This window comes from Excalfactoria chinensis, chromosome 8, assembly GCF_039878825.1.
Source record: "Excalfactoria chinensis isolate bCotChi1 chromosome 8, bCotChi1.hap2, whole genome shotgun sequence".
NCBI lineage: Eukaryota > Metazoa > Chordata > Aves > Galliformes > Phasianidae > Excalfactoria > Excalfactoria chinensis.
The window spans coordinates 9,136,089-9,160,030 of record NC_092832.1 but is presented as its reverse complement, the minus strand read 5'-3'; the positions used below and the strand labels follow the sequence as shown (position 1 = coordinate 9,160,030).

Below are 23,942 nucleotides of genomic sequence, written 5' to 3'. Positions count from 1 at the left end.
GGCTAAACTGTGAGGAATTTTCTTTGAAAAAAAGAGTAGAATTATTTAGGTTTGAAGCACAACAGACAGGTTCACAACTCTGTTCTTGCAAGAAGGGCCCCAGGATCTTTCATCTAATGTTATGAGTACTCTGATTTTGTATCAAAGGCAAACTATGTATTTGTTGCAGAATAGGGATCTTCAGTATGAGTAGGAAGATGTAAGGGGCATAGTTTTCAGTCCTTATCTCAGAAGAAAATGTTTTTGGATCAACCAGTTCCTTTTCTTGATTGTACCCTGTATGTTCATCTTCCTCATCTCAAAGCATATACTGTATTTACCCTGTGAGACCTTGCAGAACTTCAGCCAGGAGGTAACAGAGCCAGAAACAAGTCTTCTATAATCACACAACTGAGGTACCACGCTCATTCCTAGTTTAATATAATCTTTGGGATGGGGAGGTTGTAGAAAATGGATCTGGAAGGGACCATAGAAGGTTCAATAACTGACAGTATTACCCATGTTTTTGACTACTTTGCCACTGAAATCCTCAGTTGATGAAGACTTCACCTCTTTAGTCAATTATCCCAATACTTCCTAAGTGACAAATACAGCTGAATAGTGAGACTGATTTCTTTCTGAGACATCTTGCTCAAATACAACTTACATGTATTCATACCTTTCACCTCTTTTCTTCTCAATTAATTTCTGGCTTTATTATCTCCCCTTCATTTTTTCACTTACTGCTACTTTACTGTCCCTTCACTAAGGCACTCCCTTCAATGTATGTCTTTTGAGCTGGGGGCACTTTGGCATCTTTGCGTTTATTCTTTCTTTCCTCTTTTTCTTTTCTTTAATTTCCAAATACATTAAAAAAGAGAATCTCATTTGTTGGTGGCCTTGCTACAGATACTTATTTCTTGTAATCTCCTCAGAGCAGCCAAAAAGCTGCATTTCTGTTCATTGTATTGAAAACACTTCGTATACAATGACTCCAATTCATATCTAAAGACTATGTTCTTGCGGTGTGACTGAACAGTATAGCTATGGGAAGCACACAATCTGTTCTGAACATGCACATGGATAAATACAGCAGGAATCGGTATTACATAGCCTCTAAAAATGAAATTCAGAACCCCTGGCAGTCCTGTTAACAGATGCCTGCTTCCTGCTGACTGTTAGGATATTTTCTGAGCAAGACCATGTACAACACAGGTTTGGACCTACAGATCGAAGAACAACAAATTAATTGACTTCATCTCTGACTTATGCCAGGGAAAGCTGCATAAAAGAGTTAAGGCTGGAGCATCACCATAAGCAGAGAACTCTTTTACTTTATACCAGGTAAGGATCACACCATTATTTTAAAGTATACATGAATACTGTAGTCTCCATGTGGCAGCTCCACACTGCTTGGCCTAACAGGTATTTGGAGATGTGAAGATAAACTCCCTCTGCCTCAGCAGGAAGTAGTGCAATAAATAAAAGGAAGGACTAAGTGAAGCTTACACCTCACATAGGAACAGAAGAGAAGTTTGCAGTATTTTCACATCTGCTTTGATCAGGGTCTGTTCTTGAAAACACAATGGTCTGAAGCAAAGCTACTGTGGACATCTGACAAAGAAGCATGACTGCTGCAGGCATCAGCACTGAGGATCCACAGAAATGGCGACCTCACATGGTGCCTTTACACAGAAGGTCTAAACATAAAGCCAAGAAATTAAACTTACTCAAGAGAGTAGAGGTTTGTCTCCTGCGTGATCTCAGACTTATCCCTGAAATCGGGACTGACAGCTTCATGGCTTCTGTCTCCGGACTCTTGGCTCTTCTGATGAGTAACTGTTCCTGATTATGGGGACGTCTGATGACTGTGGGTCTGACCTCTCAGAGGCCTCTGGACACCTTTGTATTATACTTGATAATGAAGCCTCCTTTTTTTACCCAATCAACACACAAAAAATGTCAGACCAGAGAAAACTGGCTCAGTGCAAAATGGTGGAGCAAATTCAGAGACATTAGCTATTGACTACTATAGAAAAACTGAAACTGCATCAGGGGTTTCTCTTTTTAATTGCTATTTAGGGATTTAAATGAGAGTTGTTGTTTTCTTTCTAAAAAAAAGGAAGACACGATGTTTATTCCACAATCACTCTTTGCTGCCAATATAGGCTATCGTATAAATTACTTAGACACTTTTAAAAATACATTATTTACTCAATAACCCATAATGGGTCCAGAGCTCCTTTTACACGCTATTATAGAAGTACATAATTGCAGAATTATCAAATGGATATTTCTCCTAGGCAATAGTCTGTAAATGGCTCCTTCAAAGCTCTCAGGCTTTTATCATATGAAGGCCTAAGTAGAAAATGTTTAGTTCACTGATCATTGACCTAATAGAGAGCAACAGCTTCTCTGGAACAACTATTGTCTGCTGGGGCAGATGATATATGAATGACATTATAAAAATTCTTGGAAGTATATGCTAGGGAAAAATACTGTTCATGTGCAAAGCAAACACTGCTGATAGGATCCTCAGGGTCCTTTTGTTGGTTTCTTGGTATCTGCCCTATCCCAAGAACAAAAGAAAGCAGTCATTTGTGTGTGTGAAATGAGGACTCAATCTAGAACCCATTTGGGTCAATATGAAACATTTCTTTGTTCACAAAGATCATTCAGTTCAATTAAAAATGGCCTTAAACTAAAAGGTATTTGGTATACATTACAATGTTTAAGAAGCAGAATTCTGTAGTCAGAGAAGCAAGGGATGTAGCAAGGGGTCAAATCACATTTCTTAAGATAATACTGAAAACTGTGCAAAACCCACCAGCATATCCTAAGCTCGATCCACAAAGGAAATGGGCAACTTGAAACATTTTCAGTACTATTGCCACAAATCTCACTACTGTTGTGCCTCTATTCTTTATTTGCATTTAGCTCTTACCTTTTCTGCTTCAATTTTAGACACAAAGAAAGGTTCATTTCTCCAAATGCTTGAGGTAAGAAAAAATGTTTCCTCTTCCTGCATGATTCAGGCAGTGAAGCCCAAGGAGGCCCTCCAGCCCAATGAGTGTCAGCTGGGTCTAAATGCCCCGACACAAGCTGGGGCTGAGTCTGACCTTCAGGGAGGCTGAAGCACCTGGCTGTGCTGGGCACAGGGAGAGGTCTCTGCTGGGTGATACAGCTCCATCCCTCACTCAGGCCAGTGGGAAGTGTTGCTTACCAAAGGAGAGTGCCCAGCTGCTGGATTTAGTCTTAACAGCTTGTGCCATCAAAGCAGAGATGCAATTCCCAGCACGGCTCTGCTCTGTATATGGCTTGACATGAGAATCTCTCCCATGCCTTTTATTGGTGGTCATCCAGCTTAGTAAGGCTGCCTGAGACTCCTAGTATTCTGCATGATTCACAGAAAAAAATACAGTTGCTGGCAATTCTAATAGTTCCTTCTGTTTGATGCATCTGATTGAAGAGAAACTGAAATCAGAGACCAATATGCAACCAGGCTGCACCAGTTAGCCTCATCATGCAAATGAGGCACACTTGCAGGCGAACTTATTAGAGATCAAATAGTTTTAGGCACCAAGGATAATGAAGGCAGAGCGCTTATGTTGCAACAGTCAGAGCTGGAATTTAATCATGTTGTTGTTATCTACTGCAGCACTGAACAAACACAGAAATAGCCACAAAAATCAAACTGTTCAAATGAAAGGAAGATACAAACCAGAAAATAATAACAAACAAGACTCAAACCAAAAGACATTGCAGTGGCTTCAAGAAGGAACAATCTTGCAGCATAGGGTTTGAGTCTTGCCTCTTTCATCTGAACTGCTGGGAAAGTGGCTTTGACAGGAGAAGCAGTAGCATATCACTGTCCCCTGCACACCTGTAGGGTGGCCCTGCAGGGAGAAAGGGGGAAATGCCCCACAGAATAGCACTTGGAAGTCAACTGTGAAGTGAAACATAGCCCACATTGTTAAGTAGCATCTCCTAGGAAATAATACAGAAAAAAAAGGGATAACCTGGAGTGGAAGTTACAATAGAAGTTATGCAACTGACAGGTTGGATTAGCAATCTGGTAGGCATTAAAAATAAATAAAATCTGCAGTAGCATTACACCTTCTGTCTCAAAAACCATCTCACATGCTCCCAACATCCTTTATATTAATACCTGGGGAAAGCACAGAGCATTGCTTTGGTTTTGGGAGCAAAGATGAGATCCAGCAGGTGAAAGGTGCAAGACAGAGACATTTGGATTCCTTTTGGCAGACACAAAGGGCTAAAAATACTGTTTAGCACTTCTTTTAATACCAGTTGGTAGGAGGAAAGCTCCGAAGATGTCAACAGGAAGCCCTAGAGGTTAGAGGGAATGATGTAACCAAGTGTGACATAATGCTTGGTGTGGAGATTTCCTGGAATTGATTAGTGCTGCTCATGATAACAGCAGCCAGCAAGAGTGTGAGGACTGGGTGAAGGCCCACACACAATTCAGGCACTGGATATTTTTCTTTCCCTTTTAGAGCCCTGTCTCGTCTCATTGCTTCGGTTGCATAATACAATAACTGCAAAGTATTTCCATGAAACTTTCTTTGGGAAGATTTGAAGCAGCACACTTTCAGGAACACACAGCTACTCCCATGCAAAACTGTACACAGAGACAAGCGCAGAGGTGAAAGGACAACAAAGACCCCCAGGTTGTCCTTCCTTGAGAATATCGTCCTCTCCGTTCCCCTATTCTTCCTTCAGGTATACGATGCAGTCACATCATCCTCATCAGTACATTGTTTTATGCCTACTCTATACACAAAGGCTATGGAGTGCCATCTATATTTAACAGGAAGCCTCCAATCTATGTGAGTGGGTGGAAATTGATAGCGAGTGACATGGGCACCGACAACGGTACGCAAACTCTGAGGCAATCTTAAAACTTTTAATTGCATTTTAAAGTAATATAACAAGGCAATGTTTAATGAGTACTTTGTTTAAGAAATTCTGACTTTATAAGCTAATTAAAGAGAAGGAAGGGTCACTGCACTGGGGCAACAAATTCAGGCTGCTGAATGTCTATACTACTGCAACACGTAACTCACATTCAACTGGCAGCCTTGCAAACCTCCATCCAGCTGGTGTGAATGATTTTTATTTATTTTTTGACTAGCAAATAAATTGCTATTATCATCATGGTTATGTTAATAGAAAAAAGTAAAAGATAGGCAAGCATTTTTTTGCTGGGGCTGGTAAATTTTCATGACAATTCTTGCAAAGCTGTCATATTGGGTTAGATGAAACTAGAAGGCTTTATGTGCGTAGCATTTAACTTTAAACATTCTTCATGGAAACTTACCCGACACATAATTTACATATTCAATACCAGTGACAATTTACTTCTCCCATCTGAGCAGGGCTTTCAACTATGCCACTTGAACTAAATTAATAAACAGTAATTAGAGAATGTTGTGCGAGTGAGCTGTTGATGTTGAGAAGATTCTAATCAACACCTTCTTTTAAGGGCCAATTAAAGCTGAATGTATGCAATATAAACATCTTCTTGTATTTAGACATGAACTGGAGAACAAGGTAAAAAATAAAAATCAGAACAATTACAGCAGGTTAGAGATGATCTAATGGAATGATGAATCTTCATTAATCATGAAAGCAGCAGTAATTTCTAAAAACCACTGGCCACCTTCCATAGTGCAGCTAACAACTTGTGCAAGTAGATTCGGTCCAGGATAAACCTTCATGCTTTCTTTGACAGGTTTTTATCTGAAAGCAGCTCTCCATCTACCTCAAGTTCCCACTGCAGCGTTCACTTGTCTGTAGGACAATGCTGCATCTAAAGGCAGGCCAGAGGAAAATAGCAGTTATGGCAGATGTACTCGTTCCTTAAGCACTGACTCCTTGCAGAACCAAAGGAAACTCAGAGCTGGATTTGCATGGAGCAGTCCCAGCACCATGATGGGAACACAGACAGGCCTGACAGAGGGGTGAGGCTGCCCCAAATTGTAGCTTATCCCTTACTTGGAAGGAGCGGCATGGGATAGTTATGCCAGAGCAGCTAATGGACTTTTGCCTGTTGTCCATGGGTACTCCTTCATCCCTCCAAAAAGATGGGGTGGTTTATTCCTAAAAGGTGAATTTAAGACAGCCCTTATTTCTGAACTCCCTGCAGGACAGAAAAGCTCACTGATTTAAACCCAGGTAATCCTTAGCATATCAAAGGGAGCCTGCAGAGGCAACACAGGCTTGTGCATCGCCATTATGAGCTGTCAGTAAGTTAAAAGTAAGCATAACTTCATCCAAACCACAGCTCAGTGCTTCCTAAAGCACATCTAAAAATCATCTAGGCTGGTGCAATGAAGCACATGCAGAATTTGTCCTCCAAGTTAGAAGATACAACAGGCTAATAAAGGTAAGGGAAACATCTGTTCCCATACTGCACCAGTATCATTTAGAGAAAATGACTGCATCACTTACAGCCATTTGGTATCCAGAAATACTACCACAGTAATAGGATGCTGTCACCTCAGGCTTTGCTGAAATCTATAGGAATTTTACTTGCTTAAGAATTATAGGATTAGGCGCATGATCAGTGTTCCTTCCCTTTGAAAATAAACATTCCCACTTAACATTTTTGTAGCAGTGTGAGATCATTATCTTGTAACAGTATTTGGTTCCACTGGCATTATCTCCTAATTAGCTGTTTAAAAATATATGTAAGTGGGTGGAGGTGGCGAGTGGACTTGTAGACCTGACAGGTCTGTTATGTTCTTACAAGCTTTGCTAATCCCAACCATTGAAAATGTATTAGAAAGGCCAAGCTAGCTCTTTAAAGAACAACACAGCAAAAGCCTCACAACCTGAACTCCGGGAGCTCGGCACGTGGCAGACAGACAGGCTCTGGCAAACTGAGCAGAGCCCTCAGGCCACCAGGTAGGGAACTAGCTCTGGGAAGAGGACAGAAATGACACAAGTGAAATGTCAATGACCTCTGCAGTGTGGTTGGCCCTATACCACACATAATTATCATCTGTGCCATGTTTGTGAACCTAATGAGGCTCCATATGGCTTAGTGCAAAGTGCTAAACCTGGGTCAGGGCAATCCCAGATATGAGAACAGACTGGGAGAACAACTCATTTGAGAGCAGCCCTGCGGAGAAGGACTTGAGGGTTCTGATGGACAGAAAGGTCAACATGAGCCAGCAGTGTGCTCCCCTGGCCCAAAAGGCCAACAGTACTCTGGGCTGAGTCAACAGAAGGGTGGTCAGCAGGGAATGGGAGGTGATTGTCCCCCTCTACTCTGCCCTTGTAAGGCTCCATCTGACATACTGTGTACAGGCCTGGGGCCCTCAGCACAGGAGGTATATGGATCTGTTGGAGTGGGTCCAGAAGAGGGACACTAAGATGATCAGGGGGCTGGAGATCTTTTCCTATGAAGACAGATTGAGGGAGCTGGGTTTGTTCAGCCTGGAAAAGAGAAGGCTCCAGGGAGACCTCACTGCATCCTTCCAGTATTGAAAAGGAGCTAATAAACAGGAGGGAGACCAAGTTTTGTATATAGTGATAGGACAAGAGGGGATGGTTCTAAACTAAAAGAGAGGAGATGCTAGATGCTAGGTACTTTAGATGCTAGGAGGAAATTCTTTACTCAAAGGGTGGTGAGGCACAGGCAGCTCAGAGAAGCTGTGGATGCCTTGTCCCAGGAGATGCTCAAGGCTGGATGGGGCCCTGGGCAGCCTGATCTAGTGGGTGGTAATACTGACCAAGGCAGGGGGTTTGAACTGGGTGAGCTTCCTTCCAACCCAAGCCATTCGTCTGGGGTAGGATTTAGCGGACTTCTAGAAAACCAAGCACCAAGATGTTTACCAGAATCAAGATGTCAGCAATATAGAGGATAAGATCTAATGGGTAGGGTTTGGTATCCTCTGCATTGTCTCAATATGCAGAGGTATTATTGTGCTTATAGGCACAACATAATAAAAGCTTTCTTCAAGAAGGAGAAAGTTTCATAATATACGGGCAGGTCTGGGATTTCAGTTTGCAGCATGGTAAGAATTAGGAAGATGGGTATTCTGGTATGCTGAACTCATTTTTTCTCCCAAGAGTTAGGTTTAATTCTTAACCAACTGTCTTTGTGAAAAAAAACTAGGACGCTTTTATACATGATGGGTCATTTCAGAGGCCTCAAATGCATGCAGAAAGCACACCCTTGGTAATAGAATTCTTCCAACCTTCAGCACTGCTAAGAACTGTGATTTGTTTCTGTTCCTGAGACGCTTTTAAACCTCAACTCAGTAAATGCGTTGGTGATTTTAGGGTGTTCTAAACAGTGGAAGGCAGCAAAGTAAATGTCTAAAGAATACTGATAGCATGAGACAGGCTTTAAACTCCCATTTGCTCCAATATCTGCAGTTTGAATCAATATGCAGCGCGCAATATGATTTTTGTTCTGACCAGACAGAATTTTGAGGCCTGAATCCACTTGCAGTAGCGTGGTCTATCAGTAACCTCAAAGCAAACAAGGAGCTACAGAGGAACAAAGCCAATGGAAGCAAGAAGGGAATGAGTCTACAGTAAAGCCCTCTATAGATTTTTGTTTTCCATTGAAAGTTTTCTCTTGCCTGAAGTCACCTCTGCCCTTTTTTCATACCTCTTAAAGTCCATTGGGGGAATAAATCAAATTACATTTCTCACTTGCCCTTAATGCTTTTCAAATGCAAGTCAAGCCTCTTGGCTGTTCTTACCTGGACACCTACTATTTTTAAAAATGCTGTTGGACAACTCACTCTGCTTCCATAGGCCGGTCCTTTGGCCCATATGCACCCCATGTGCTCCCTAAGGCTCACGCATAACTGCAATAGAAGATTAGTCCAATTAAGTCTCCAGCCATTTCAATGGCTTACGCAAGAGTAGATGGGGCACAATATGTAATTTCAGCTTTTTTTGGTGAAGGTTTTCAGTCCCTCAGTCCCCCCATGAACTAAATCATTTTATCAGTTTCTTTCTCCCCACCCCTGTTTTTCTTCCTTTTTTTTCTTTTTTTCTTTTAATTTGCCCCATTAAACTACAGAACTGGAACATATTCATGAACAGTTTCTTTCTGCTTTAACTCAAGGAGTTCCTGACATAACAAAAACTGGTAATTAACTGGCTCAAAGACTTTTACAATAGCCGCTTTAAATAAGCCCTAGTATGCAGCACTTGCAGCTTTGACACCACACTGCTGATACCACTGCAGTGCACCCTCTGTTAAGCAGAGTTTGCAGCTCTGCATCAGCTTCAGCTCTCAGCTGTTTCCTCCACTGGTCCACTTTGAAACACCAAAGCCCTCTCAGATTTCTCTGTGTGCCAAAGGCTCAGCAGCTACTCCACGAAGGGTCTCTGCTCCCCATCTAAGTAGCTTTGTGCTGCTTCCTTCAACACTTTGGTGTTAGGGGACTACTTGCCACCAGCATAAGGACCAAGTGGCTGGTCACCTGTGGCGGGACATGACTTATCCTTTCCTCTGGGCTGTTCTGTGCTTTTAATGCAATGCATTTCAGCAGACAGCACTGCCTGCCTCCTGCCCCACACCCAGGCACAACAGCAAGAGTCTCCTGGTGGAAAAATCAGACTTTGGCTTTTCAGATTTCACTCAGCAGTGTGTGATTTGTAGCTGCTGCTGCATACTGGCTCTAAGCACAGTCGGTTTTGCCTACTCATGCTCCTCTCCCCTGGTTACAATAGATTCTGTTTCTGATGAAAATATTACTCTGATGAGTTTTTCTCTGGCTTACTTTTATGCTTCCCGTTAACTAGCACAAGCCTTATTGTTGCTGTTCCTAATACTTGGCATCATTTGTAGTTCTGGCAATTTTATTTGTAAATAGCATGAAAAAAAAAAAGTATTAATATGTATCTTCCCTCAGCGCTCCAGACAGATTGGTTCACTGTGGAACAATTACATACATATATGCTAGCCTATATTTCTTGTAAAATCAAATCATGTAAGGATGCCTCAGCCAAAACAAGCCATAAAGCTAGACAAGGCATGGAAAAAAACATCCCCAAATATGTACTGCTTAAATTACAGAACTAAAAAAATAAAGCAAAATTGAAAAGGGCAAAGGAGACACAATGTAAACACAGACTTCTATATGCTCTGCATAATATAGAGTGAATGTCATTCTGACATGCTGGGATCATGAGCTGCCAGTGCAGTTTAGAAAAGAAAGGGATCCTTCCCAAATTATGGCAGCGATGCTTTCCCCCACCCAAGCCCACTACAAGATCCATGTCTGCAGCTGCCAGGTCTAACTGACCATTTGGATATTAAACCAGGAGAAGTAATTTCCTATGTAATTGAATTTAAAGTGTCTAGAAAGTTCACACATCTTCAGAACCACCTTTGGAATTGAAATTCCTTTAGGAGGGTCTCACAACACCCCTCAGTGCAATGTGCGCCTCTGGCAGCTGGCAGCCCACACCTGCTGCACTGGGTCTCCTGCAAGATGGCAGTGTGTAGCCCTAACACACAGCTAAGCTGATTTTGTGCCTTTGAAAAATCTCCTCCTTAACCCAAACACTCCATCACTGTCAGCTGAACAAATTTAACTTCTGAATTAATGTTATTTTCAAGAGGTCAGACATGCGACAGTAACAACAGACTTTTGCCAATCCATCTCATTCAGGTCTGAATCTCAATTTCCACAGAGCTCAGTATTACTTAAACACGGGTAACTTACCCTGGCTCATTGCTAATGCTAGACTTCTACCCTCAGTACTCCGTTGCCACCCTTTCATAGCTTCCATCCCCAGTAGGCACAGGCCAGCAGAACCCTCTCAAACACCACCCCGGAGGTCAGAGGGGCCTAGCAGCCAGCAACTGAGGACATCCCCAGTCATTTCTCTTCCCATTTTGTCCCCATCTCCAAGGCTGCCAAACACCAGTGAGCATCACAGTGCTGCCTGGTGCTGCTGCCACTCTCCAGAGCTTGGAGAGGAGCCGGGCTTTTGTGGGGAGTGGCTGCCACTCAGTGCTGGACCCTCATGGAGATCCCCAACCAAAGAATAGTCTGTTTGGTATGTCACATCACAGTCATGCAAATACAAGCTCAGGGCTCTGAACAGTGTCAGCTGGTGGTTATACAGATACAGGACAGCCAGAAATAGCTTAGGAAGGGCTATCTGTGGAGGCAGATACAACCGGAGATGACTGGTCCCTGCTGGTAATGGAAGCACAGAACTTATCTGGTCCTGGCACACTGATCCCCATGACACCAACAGCAATCAGTTACTTACGGTGGGCTTTGGGACAGGTCTGCTGTGTGCACAATGTCACAGCCCAGTCTCCATGATAAGTGAAGTCCTAGATTTCTGCAGTGCAATCTCACAGCCAGGCTGCTGTCACCCAGCTCACTATTAGTACCAAGGAACATAGTGTAAGGACTGGCAAAGTTGCCTCCCTCTGTAGACCTACCTGCAGGGAGCTATGCATTCCCAGCTCCCAGAACTGCTTTTCTCTCCGTCTCTCCTGGGAGAGCACAGGTGGGGCCCAGATCTTCTATTTAATCTTGTTTTCCAGCACGCTTTGTAACTCAGTATTTTCGTTGACTTGACTGGCATGAAGTCTTTCCACCACACCCTTGTTTCTTCAAACAAACAATCTCTTCTTCTGTACCTGCTGGCAGAGCTAAGGCCAGTGAGTAAGAAGAAACAGTGGTTAAGGTACAACAAACAAAGCTACCCTGACAAAATACTTGCACAAAACAAGATGAAGGAGCACAATCTACCTGGACAGCGTTGCTGCTAAAAGTGGGAGGAATAATTCAGATGTGTAAGGTGCAATAGGATGCTTGACAAACAGCAAATGAGGCTTCTTGAAACTGTGGGTTTATCTCCACTTGTTTGGATCAAACACTTGTAACAGTTGTGGGTTAATTTCCTTCCCATAGTCAAAACAATAAAAGCCAGGCACCATTTTATTAATTTCAAAAACAGTGTCAGATAAGCAGAACCGAATTTAAAGAAGTAAACACCCTGCCATAGAATTGGAGGATATGTGAGCGTTTGGGGCTCTTTTTTCTGTGTCTCTGAAAGGGGAGGTTTTTAGCATTGTGAACAGATTCCATTTTGTCAGTTGTGCTACAAAGCACTGATAAGGCAACGGGAAAGCAGCGGAGATTGAGGCAGAGCAGGAAGAAATACCACCCATATTAGGAGACAGCCACTTACTTAGTGGCTCACATTTGAATAAAGATGCCATTGTTCAGCCAAAAGAATGCACATATTCACAGGCCCAGCGCAGAATAGCTCAGTGTATCTAGAACTCCAGAAGTGTCCAAATTACAGCCCCAGGGCCCAAACTGCCCTCCAGTCTTTCTGAAGAATGACCCTCTGCTTAATTAATCAGTGCTTTAACTGTGAGTGATCCCAGGACACACTTTTCTCAGGCCTTTTTCTTAGCCCTGCTAGTACAGAACAAACCTTTAAATGTTCTCTGGCTGATTTTTGACCATTTTTTTCCACTTCCAAGATTATCATTTCCTGTTTTACTGGGAAAGCTCATTAGAAATGAAGACCAGCATCTAGATGATCTCAGTTCACTTTACTTAGATAGGGAATCGTTGACTCAGGATGGGGAGACATTGGCTCCCTTTCAAGACCTACCAAAAAGACAAAGTACATAGACTACTCCTAGAATAGTGCTACTGCAATTTGCTTTCCATATACCACGGCAGAATTACAGCAGAGCTGATGACTGTGTACACACTATTCTTTTAGTCATATGAGATCCCACAGCCATAACTCCAGCTGCTGTGCATGGGATCCTTACCAAGATCTCATTCTCTTTTACTCTGCACAAGATAATTTTGTGTTTATTGCAATGAGATGTCATATTCCAGATTGTCTGGATTCTCATAAAGCTTTTTTCTCTCTGGAACAGAATTGAGATTTGATGGTAACTAGAAATGCATGAAGACAATGAAAAATATTGTGCAAAATTTCACTCCAAATTGGACTCCACCTTTGATGATAAAATTCATTCCATTCTAATTGAAAATAAATTGCAACGTGGAAAGTCAAAGGTTTTGTTTAAAACAAAATCAGCACCATCTTTTTATTATCATTGTTGTTTTTTTTTTTTCCTGAGGAGTGATCTTTTCAATGGAAACCAAATGAATTTGGACTAACTTTACAAACTTGTAACATAATATACAAATTAAAGAAGTCGAGGTTTTAAAAAAGCCAGCATGAATGTTTTGAAAAGCTATAACAATAATATTATCTGCAGCTAGGGAAGCTGGAGACATACTGTTTGATAGGCCCTATCTTATGAGGTCTAATATTAAGCTAAGTAAAATGATCTTACTGGACGGCCTTAACTAAATTTAGTAGTCTGGTGGATTGCCATTCTGCTAAATTTAGTCAGCTCATAATGGGCATTAGACATCTACAATCCAAACGATAAAATCTGTGTTGCTTTTTTAGGCTCCCAGGAAATGTACAATATACTACATTGGAGTATTAAGCAATAAGCAAGTCATGAAGGAAAATCAGGGGGAGGTGGGAACCAGAATCCTAAGGAACACGGAAGGAACTGGTGTGCAAAAGCTGCATTCTTGTGCTCAGAACCGGCCAGAGGCAGGCAGAGATGCACAGTGCTCCCTAGGAATGAGATCCAAAGGAAGAGGGGGGTGGAGGGCTCTGTGGGTGCACTGATCCTCCCCACAAAGCTGCCACCCCAAAAGTAACTGTGTGCCGGAGTGATGGGAAGGGCTGTAGTTGCGAACTGTGCTCTCTGAGCCTCACCATTCTTACAGAACATATGCTAACTGCGTTTTCACGCCATTCCTTCCACATTTTCCATTCTAGGCTCTGTAATCCTGATGGTAAACAGGGCAACATATTTCTACATAGATTTCCATGCAACTGCGAGCCAGCTTCATAGCTAGGAAAACTGCTAAGCTACTTTTCTCAAAACCATGTTTGAGGTGTTACTTACATAGTCTCTGCTGTTTAAGGGGATTTCTGCTTCTCCGCCCCGTGTCACCTCCCTGCTGCCATGAAACCACACCACACCTTTTTTTTTTTCTCTTCCTGTGAAAGTGAACAGTGTTAGAAGCCTCTCAAAAAGTTTGGTATTAATGAACAGAGAAGAATAGTAAACAGGCACAAAAAAGTAGTGCTATGAGATTACACAGATGTTTTTAAATCAAGTTGCACTCTTCTGTCCTCATATAAGAAGCTAGTGGATGCTCCATTTAACTCAGCGATACTTTCAGCTTACAGACAAGAAATAGCGCTCCTGTCACCAGTTCAGTTCCCACTACAGCAATGGAGACATTGCCCTGTTATTCTGCAGGACCTGCAGGGCTGCCATTAGGTTGAATATAATAAATTATAAGTTAGTTGTGGTCCCCTCTCTACAACAGGCATATTTAACCTGTCTGAAATTTCATATGCCTCATTCTCTGCAAGAAGCAGTGCTTACTGACCAGAGATGCGCGTGCATGTTCAACAGTCAGAGATGAACAGAGGCTTTAAAAAATTGCATAGCCTAAAATAATCAGTCTAGAAATTCCCTGTTTCCTTAACCCTTCACACTGAAATGGAGCAGGTAGCTCACTGGAAAAATACTCTGTACTTTTAGTGGGGGGAAACTTCTAAAATAGTATCTAAGAAGTAGGTATCTGAAAAATAAAGCTCTTACCTGTATGCAGTCCACCTGTTTAGACACAGCATTTTGCACATGATATAAAGCAGAGGGACAGAGTGTCAAAATACAGTGCATTTTGCTCACTTGTAACTCTAGCGCTGTTTGAGTTTTCACTCCAAATTTGTCCTTTCTCAAGATATTTAAATTTGAGCTCCCAAGAAATAGACATGGGAAATGCGATTACTCTCTGAGTTTGGGAAAATGGGCCATTTTGACCTTGACTGAATCTGAAAGCCATGTAGCTCTCTAAGACCACTGCCCATTGGAGGGGACACAGAGCTGACCCTGGTGGGCAGAGGAGGGTTGTCCCCAGCACAGGCTATGGCCCAGCAAGGCCCCAGCCTGCCTGGACTGGGGAGGGGCTGTCATGGAGAAAAGCTTTATAACATCAGTAAATCCAAGCACAGCATCTGAATGCACCAGGAGCCACGGTGCCCTAGTTCTGCTGCTCACACAGTAACTTGGTATTCTTTTTATAATTATGTCTTAATCATTTTTTTTTCTGCTGAAATAATCATAACATATTTACAACCAGACTCTTTTTTTTTTTTTTCTCTCTCTAAATCTTCAGATCACTTTTGTTTGGCCTCATACTGCCATTCCCAGCCCAAATGACACCTTTCCTATCAAAGCCAATTTGGATTTCTTTTCTCAGATATGTGTCTGCGAGGTATTTTTGTCAAATGACTTACTCAAATTCAGATGTTACAATTAGACCTGCAGGTGTAAAGGGGCAGAGCAGCAGCTCAGGATCTGACCCAACATATGTACTGGGCTCCCCGTTGCTGTACTTTGTAACTCAGTCATGAAACCTCCGTTGTGTAGCGTGGCCTTATAGCCCAACAGACATGGTGTTCCTTTGCTTACCCCAGTTCTGTTTCTCACTTTCAGGACACAGGAATACTTACCAGTCAGTATCCATTGGTATCATTTTTCCAAACAAATTAGCTTTTTTTTTGGTGCTTGTTGCTTTTTCTTTTCAGATCTGACTCTTCCCCATCTGCCACATTTTTTCCGCACTACTTGTAAATACTTAAAAAATGCATTAGTTTCGCATTGCTCTTAAGACCTTAAGATGAGTTTCATCTAGATTTGCTCATTTGCATATATTCCCATTTTACAGGTTTTCTCCCCCTCGCTTTTTAATCAAACACCTGTTTTCACAAGGTCTTTGCTTCTGTCTAATTGCCAGTCCTTACTTTTTTGTTGTTAAAGACCGATTAAAAAAGAAAAGGAAAAAAAAAAAAATAGTTCTATTGCTCATCCATTTTAAAATCATAATTAACTTCAGCTCCTTCCTCATTTACTAATGGGTCTATTTTCTCTCCAGTATTTCCTTTTCCCCTGATACGCTCATGAAGGCTGTCTTGTTTCTCTTTCCCCCCTTGGCTAACTTTAACTCATTCTGCCTTTAGCTGGGAAAGGGAAACCCCCACAGCATCACACTCGGAACTTCCACACCATTTTATACTTTCAAAGTCTTTTGCAGACATTAACTAATTATCTTTCATAATATGCCAGAGAACTATAGGAATATTACTAACAGCTTTATTTTGATATGGAAACTGAAAGTGAGGTCCTGAATAATCACCACTGACTGCAGGAGGGCTATTTCAACAGCTAAAGTGCTTAGGCAAGCAGAGAACTGCTCCTGTTTGTGGGCACGAGGCACTGGCTCCATCAGGACATCAGCAGCAGCAAATTCAGAATGGTGAGCTTAGGAAGAGAGCATGAAATCTCTCTTTAATCTCACTTTATTTTGGGTCATGTTATTTCCATTTGTTTCTTCAGATGAGGAGTCTAGTGAGGTTTCTCACCTAGGTTTCTGCTCAGTTCTGCTGGTCAGGTGCTCCTACATGATGCATAAATACCTCTGGTTAAAAATGCCATGGGAGAAAGCAGTTTAATTGTTTTCCCAGAGGATCTTTTAAAAACCTGTTGTTCCTTACAGAAGTGCCTGACAAACATCTTTAATCCTTGACAGCCATTACTCTTAGAGAAACAATTTCAAAACCATATGCTCGGGGTGCTTGAGCTAAGATTTAACTAGTCCTGTTTACACAGGGGCATACCAAGGATGGATATTTTCATGCACATATGCCGGGTTATGTTTCCTATAATTTTCTTTAGCTTCATTACACGCACACAGCACTACCCAGCTTCAGTCCATGGACCACTGATAGGCCATAAAGCATCAGAAAGCGGTGGATGAAACAACTTCAAATTTTTTTCAAGCAAGACTGAAAGTTCCAGTGAGCAAAGAAAGAGAAGGGGGTGAAATCAAATTAACTAATGAACAATCAAAGCCTACCTTAATTTTTAGTTGGTTCGCAAATGAAAAGCACTGTGGTTAGACACTCAACACTGCCTGGGGATATTTTTTTCATGATCCTAAACAGTGGCTAAACACTGCTTTGTGTGTCTGGAAATCTTAAAAATAAAGTGGTTTTCACAAGATTCTTTTCTTCTAAGCTGGTGTCAGCAATGTCTTCATCGTCTTTGCTTGAGCTGTGGTTGATGACAATGACGATGCTGTGCTCCACCTCATGCCTGCTGTAACCCTTCCATCAGCTGATGGAGGACCTTTGCTGAGCTCCTCTCTCCTGTCCCCTTCTGGCCACACAGGATGTGTTCCCCTACAGCCAGGAGCTTCCAGAGGGTGAGCCCACACAGGTGCCAGGCTATGATTTATGGGGCCAGGTTGTCTGGATGAGGAACAGAGCTGCTATTTTCCCCTTTCCTGAGGGACTTCCCAGGGGTGGGAGATGTGATGGTCTAGTTCCTCCAGCTCCAGTCATTCCAGAAAAACGCCCAAGTTAGTTTTTGGATCTCCTTAGAGTGTACATACAGCAGAGAAAGCGAGGGGAGCATCCAGACCCTAACAACTGCTTGGTTACATCCCGCTGAGCAGCAGAGGCTCAGCACACAGCCTGCTGAGTGCTCCCACACTGTGCTGGCCATGTACCCAGTTTGGATGTTTATGGAGGTTTCTCTCTGAGGGCTGAAAGCTTGCATCTGTGCTTCCAGTTCAAGTTCTCTCACAAATTTGAACAAAAACCTTGTAAAGTTCAGCATCTTCCAAATTGCCCCATATAAGTCACTACTGAAACCATATCCAAATGGTTCTCCCCCCTCACCATACCTTCCACAGAAATGACCTAAACTTTGTCAGGTTCACATGTCCCTAGAGATGATCTCATTTCACTGCTTCAAAAGAGCTTTGGTCTGCACAGCCTGTAGCAGCAAATTTACACTTCAAAAAGCAGACAGCTTTTTCCACATCTTATTCACTTAATGGGTGAGAATGTAAAATTAGTTCCGTTGCTGATGAGGACCTTGAGCCAAATGAAAAGTGTTCATTTGTCAGCACAGACTTACAGCCTGAAACATGATTATATAGCTAATCCAATAATGGGTTTTGATGCTGAGCATTTATTTATATACAGTATGTCTTGTTATCTGTTGATAATCAGGCTCTACAATTTACTCTCTTTTGTGTCATTAGACATAGCAACATCTTCTAGACATAGTACATTTGCGTGTCAACATACAAACGCACACAAAACCTTTGTGACCAAAATACTGTCTGCCTAGATTTTAATGCAACAGCATTTGAGTTGGGGCTTTTTGTAATTTAAAATATTAGTAGCAAATTAATCATTTTAGACTGAGAGCCTCTCTGCATCGTATAAGTCTTAACAGATTAAAATTTGAAGCATAAATTTTGTTCCCTTATCTATAGCATCATATGGACTGATTTATTCCTTTTTGCCTGACGTGAATCCCAATAGCTAATTATCTTAAATATCAGTTTCTGTATATGAAATGGTCCCCATTCTAAAATACTCCATATCCCAACATCAAACATATCTGACCCTTCGGTATCTTCACAAACAGCGCTGTTTGATGGCTCAAAAAAAATAAAAAAAATAAAAAAAACCATCTTTTATAAAAAATAAAGTAAGCATAACTTGTTCATCTTAACGTTAGCATCATTCCTACATCAGGTACATTGAAAAACAGAAAAGCTGTTTGCCTGCTACTCTAAATTAAAAAGTACTGTTGGGACTAATTTCTGCTGCTACCTTATACTCCCACAGTTGTGTGGATGACTGTAAATATCGAGCACTGAATTATTAGGACAGTTTACTCCTCAATTAAATATACAAGGTATCACATTTGAATATTTAAAATGGGGAGATGTTGCTAGTTATGCTATAGAATGATACATCAAAACACTCACCAGATATATATATATATATAAAAGTGCATAGGAAAGTAGAATCAATCCAGTATGCAACTGGGAGTTAATTGCAAATGTGGGGCACACCTGCAAACTCTGTGAACACTCCTGCAACACTACACAGAGCAATCTCTGTGCTAAAGGATAGGTCTGCGTGCAGAAACACCCAGGAACACCTCTGTGGGCTGGGTGAAGGTTTGTCCAAATTTGGCAGTCAGGAGACTTTCAGAAGCAATGCTATTAAGTAAAATTCACCTTAAAGGACACTGCAAATCAAGGGTGCAGGTGAGGCACACATGACGCATAAGCCAAGCTCCAGCTTTGCCACTGCCTTTGGAATGAGCAGGATCAGGCCTCCCTGTGTGCTTTTGTTCAGCTGAAATTTACTCTACAATAAATACTTATATATTGCTGCAACATGATGTTTTATTGGGCTGCACCAGTTTACTAAAAACAGCAGGCTGGTAATAGCAGTGCTTGTGGTTTTGCCTGTAATTCATTTCTGCATGGTAATGCACAGGGAGAGATATGATACAAGATAATAAGGCAAATTAAAAAAATGACTAAACTCAGTACTTGCAGTCTACGGTACATTAGGACCGTGTTCAGACAGGCTGATTCTTTGGACATTTTTATTTTTTGCTTTACCTTGGCGAGGTAATTCATTAGGTATTCGCTTGGGTAAAGAATAAATGAATATAGCATACATTACATCCTCACTTCAGTTGCAGAAACAAATCTTTCCTGTACCCGCCAGTGTAATCTTTGGAGTTTTCGTTCTATAAAACACCTCAAGAAAAATGCACCTCGGTAAGATTTACACTTTATTACTCTAATGATTCTACAAACACTGCCACAATGTGATGAAAGGCAAAGCAGTCCTGATCTGATTGAGAGCTAATAAAAATCAGTACTGAAAACTGAAAATAGCACCCTTATCATCTTTCTTTCATTTAGACCTGATTACTAGGGGATTATAATGCAATCACAGCTATGTGTGAGAGGTAGCTATGGGAACCAGTTTTAACTGTTTATCTAGCCAAAGATCTTAATTTAAGTTTGAACACTCTGATTCATTTATATGTAAGACACCAAGGAGACAAAATGCAGAAGAAACAGATGCTCACTTGTTCTTTCCATTTAACTTCATAAGCTACCAGCCAATTTGTCTTTCAGGGACAAAATTAATTTCTGATGACAATGTGAGTAAGTAATAAACTCGGAGTTCCTGTCCTGGGAAACTTGTTAAGGCCATGTAATGTTCTGGAGTTATTTAGAAAAAAACAATTTGCTCATGGACTTGCAGAGACATCTGTAACAGAGTTTTCTTTGTCCCTGTGCTGTTACTCATTTCTGGGGGCTTTATGACACCTTTTCCAGAGGTTGTTTTGAAAAAAGTTCAAAAGGAAACATATTGCCCATTATTTCTTTCCTGTGGGGTATTTCTTTCTTTTCTTTCTTTTTTTTTTTTTTTTTTTTTTTTACACAAATCTTTTCTTTTTTTTTTTTTTTTCCCTTCATATTCACAAATCATGCAAACCTCAACCCATTTGTTTTGCTACTTCCCCACTGCCAGGGAAAGGAACCGGCAGCCAGGATCCTAACAGCATCAGTCAAAAATTACGAGGAAAACAGTTTGTCGGAAATTTAGAGGCAAGTACGCACCTGAAAACGTCTGACAGAGCGCTACAAAAGAGTCTGTTCCGCGTTTGGATGGAGGGAGATTTGCCCATTAATGCTGTTAACTCTGCTAAGCTACAGTCATTAGCGAGAGAAAAAATGCCAAAATGAGGGGGAGGGAGAGAGAGACAAACACCCTAAGATCCCATAGGGAGCAGCAGAGGCTGCATGTGCATGCTGCTCTACCAGTTACCAAACCAAACTGTTCTCTACCTTTCATTATCTTTGTTGGCACTATTTCTCCATTTTGATATTTATTTTACACATGCAGCTCTTTACTCTGGTAATACTCTTCCATCATTTGGTGCATTCATTGGGGCTTTATCCCCGCCTGGCAGTCCCTCCACACCTGAGGTTTTCTCTTAGGTAAATTCCGGCAGTCTAATGCCTGTCCATTAGCTCACTTAGAATTGCTCCGTCTGCTGTGCTTAACATTCGTTTACAGCTTGTGTGCTGCACATGAATGTTCCTATTCCAGCAGGTCTTTTGAAGAAAGTTTGAAGTAAGTTGCAAAATGTTTCTTTTTCATCTAAACAGGGAAATGAATTTAAGAAAGGAAGAGAAGAGCCTGAAGGTTTAGCTCTTTCAAATTTTAAACAGAATTCAAAACACTGTTGGAACAAATCTGTCAGGGAAAGCACTAGAGCACCTGCATTTTAAGAGTGAATCTCTTCCCTAACTCCTTCCTTGATAATAGCTTGCACGAACAGCACCTTTAAACCACATCAATCCCAGATGCTTTCCATCCATCCGGTTATTATTTCCCTTGGCACTGAAGCACACTTGCCTCCAGACTGAAGCTTCTCAGTGACGTGCAGCCCAACGTCTCCCAACAAGGAGTGACTAACATTTAATTCAGATGCAACTATAAAACAAGGGGAACTTTAATCTTGGGTCTTCAAAGAGCTTGACCTGGACACTGCATGGCTCAATTCTAATTCTGGGAGTAAAGGCCATATAGTTTCAAACACGAACAAGAATTCTAAACTTTAACCACCACAGTTCTGTTTGTGTTTACATTGCAGCACATCACCAGCACACAGCCCAAGCGCATTAGATGTGGTCTGAATCCCTGTCTGCAGGGAAGGGTATACTGTGGTTAAACTGTTTCCTACCGCTCAACTTTACTTTCAGTTTGTTTTCAGTGGCTTAGCTGGTGCTTTGACATGTGGCTTGGCTGGTAGCTGAGCACCAATGTGGGTGCCAGCAGCAAGAACCACTTCTTATCAGTAGAACTCACAGAAAATAAAACTGAATTGCTCTAACTGATTTTTTTATTATTTTTTTTTAACCTGCCACCCTTTCCACATAGCTTTAAAGGCTTGTCTACAAAGGCAGGATACATACCAAGGCCATACAGATGAAAACAAAGCATTAATTCGCATTTCAAGAAAGGAAATTAAGGAAAGTTCACACACTTCAGAAAAACCACAGCATTTTGCAAATGAAATTAATGCTTTCAAGTGATGACATCAGCCAGCACAGCAACATCTTCCTGCAATGAAAAGCAGGAGCTGCAGCAGGGATATGATGGCAGTGTTTCTTTAAGGGAGGGTCTCTTGAAATTTCTCACCTGAGATACTCCACAGATGTTAGGGCATGCTGGTTTACTGGGGCTAATTTAATCATATAGTTTGTAACAGCATAAAAGAAAGGCTCCATGAGGAACGTTTGGGTGGAGACTTGTTCTTCATGGAGCTCTAAAGACTAGTTTGTGGAAACACATGTTGGCTACTGGGAAGCACAGCAGCCTTCTTTGGACAAAAGAAAATGGTTTTCTGGATTACAGGTAGAGAGGAGAGTACAGTTACAGCTTATATAATATTAATCCTCCACAAAGCAAAAAGAAAGGTGAGTGAAAAGAGGGGCCTAAACCTGTTCAACAGAACCACAGCTCTCTCATGGGTCTTGTGCAAGTCTAAGACCTGAATCAACATCACAGTGAAAAATCTCTTACGTACATTTAAAAATCACAACAATCTAATGATTTGCTTCTTAAGAGTTGCAGATCAGGAAGACGTTATCAGAACAATGAAAAACCTGTCATCTCTATAACACTATAAAGTATTTCCAAAATCAGGCAGACATCTTCCACTCTTCCACAAGTAGAGTATAACACGTTACACACTGATGTAGAATGTCTTATGCAACCTGCTTCCATTTCACTGAAGCTATAAATCTAGGGGTTGGATATCTGAAAGCTAATTCTGATTAAGTTAAGAAGTGGGAATACTACAGCACGGCTAGGCTGAGGTAAGTTTAAGAAAAGGGTAAGAGTTCACAGGCACCTGTAAAATGCCCCAAATACAGGATGAATCTATGACAATTCCTTCAAGGTATTGAACCCTCACTCCCAGAGGACCATAGGATTGTTCAGGATGGAAAATACTGAAGAAGGATGCCCACACCCTGGCCTAATTTAGTATTACACATATTGTAATCAACATATTTCTGCTACAACAGAAGCAACATGAGCTCCCTCAGCAGTTTACATTGCAAAGTGACAACAAAAAGGAAAAAGTTTCTTTTAACTCTATAAATCAGTGCAAAAAGCAGCATTTGATGCCAAACCCAACAGAAGCTATATGAGAGCAGCATCAATAATACTCACTTCAGTGAGATAATCCTGGTCAGGGTCACCTGTAGTCTTGAAGAGCATCAGTCTTTGGTAGACCAACAGGACAGCAGATGGTAATCCTTTCTGCAAAGCCTAGGTAGAAACCAAATCTTTGTTTTGTGGCACATATAGGCTGTAAAATCCATGAAGCTCAAATCTCAAGGACTACAAAATAAATCCACTCCTGTGCAGTGCTAATACAGGAAATTCCAGTGTAAGGGAATGCAGCCTCCTATCCAACATACCGCAACAAGCAGAAGAATGTAGCTTTGGAGGAAAGCTTTTAACTGGTTCCTAGTGGGTTAGTGCACGAGTCAGCTTTGCATTGAGTTAACCGACCTGTCAATTGTGCTTCTGCTGGCCTCCCCATGGCAGAGGGTCTACTGGATAGCACCCCCCCCAGTTTCCCCCCTTTTTGCTTACGTCAAGCACCCCAAGGATGGTTTTGCTTTTTTGGTGAGCTCATCAGGAGCCACACTGAGACATGAAAGTCTCTCCCTTCGAGAGAAGTTAGTAAAAATTATTCTGAGGGCTCTCCCACTCCTCATGAAGTCAGTAAAAACCGTCAACACCAAAAATATCAACTGAACCAAGTGGCAAATATAAATTGAAGCTTAATGTGTATCAAGAAAAATGCTCCTGCTGCTGGCAAGGCTACCAGTTAGAATACAACATATTGCCCACTTTTTGATAAATACTTGTCTGACTATCTGACTACCTAGAACTGA

The 23,942-nt window shown here is 41.5% G+C and overlaps 1 long non-coding RNA gene across 1 annotated transcript in view; it reads right to left on the bottom strand.

Moving 5' to 3' along the window:
• LOC140255639 (uncharacterized) overlaps window positions 1-23,367 on the bottom strand; it is a 29,045-nt gene extending 5,678 nt beyond the window's left edge. Inside the window, exons 1-3 of the long non-coding RNA XR_011904513.1 lie at window positions 23,209-23,367; window positions 13,961-14,055; window positions 11,435-11,647 (exon numbers count right to left, since the gene is read on the bottom strand). This is a non-coding gene — a long non-coding RNA (uncharacterized lncRNA). The remainder of the gene's footprint in view (window positions 1-11,434; window positions 11,648-13,960; window positions 14,056-23,208) is intronic.
• Between the last annotated feature and the right edge of the window lie 575 nt (window positions 23,368-23,942).